Raw genomic sequence first — 904 nt, 5'->3', positions numbered from 1 at the left:
GGAAAGGAAAGGAAAGGAAAGGAAAGGAAAGGAAAGGAAAGGAAAGGAAAGGAAAGGAAAGGAAAGGAAAGGAAAGGAAAGGAAAGAGAAGGCAAGGGAGGGCAAGGGAAGGCAGGGGAAGGCAGGGGAAGGCAGGGGAAGGCAGGGGAAGGGGAAGGCATAGAAGGAGAAGAAAAAGGAAAAGAAAACTGGTACTATTTTCTGAAAAAGCAAATTTAACTGCTGGTCAAACGTGAATATCCATGTCATGTGAGGTCTTTTATATATATTTAGCTAGTTTAGAGAAGAGACCTTATAAAGAAATCTAACAGATTTCCATTTTATGGAAGCCTAACGAGTACTACCATCGAAACAAGATTTGTCCTCAACCCAAAAAGTACTGAAATGATTTTCCTCTGATTACTTATTTTATCCTTTTAGGCACTGTTGAGCATTACACTACATCAGATGCACACAGAGAAAGTAGTCAGGCAGTGGTGGTGAGCTTCGGAAGCCAGATCTCCCGATGGCCGTACCCGCTTCTAGATGCAAAATCAACCTGAGCTTTCAAAATTTTTTCTAGCACAGACACCAACCACTGCTGGCCAATTAGTTACTCCTCACCCAAATTCAGATCTCCCTTAATTCTCTTTGTTTTCCCACTAGCTTCATTCTCATTGACTTGAAATTCATAACACTATCGCATTTCTTGGGTTCCAATATTGTTCCCAACTGGCATTTAACATCTTTTGCTGTTATATGGGAGCTAGCTATCTTTTCTAAAAACTAGAGGAATCAAAGCTTTTCTTCTTGTCTCTTGACAAACCACTGCTATCTCACATGCACTCTTCCACTTTTACTTGCTCTCTGCTTACTATTACTCTTCTTAGGTGCATCATTGCCCAGCTTGGCAAAGGTCTTTAAT

This window comes from Chinchilla lanigera, unplaced genomic scaffold (assembly GCF_000276665.1).
Source record: "Chinchilla lanigera isolate Chin_1 unplaced genomic scaffold, ChiLan1.0 scaffold00009, whole genome shotgun sequence".
Classification (NCBI taxonomy): domain Eukaryota; kingdom Metazoa; phylum Chordata; class Mammalia; order Rodentia; family Chinchillidae; genus Chinchilla; species Chinchilla lanigera.
The sequence above is the reverse complement of the archived record's forward strand: the minus strand, read 5'-3'. Positions refer to the sequence as shown.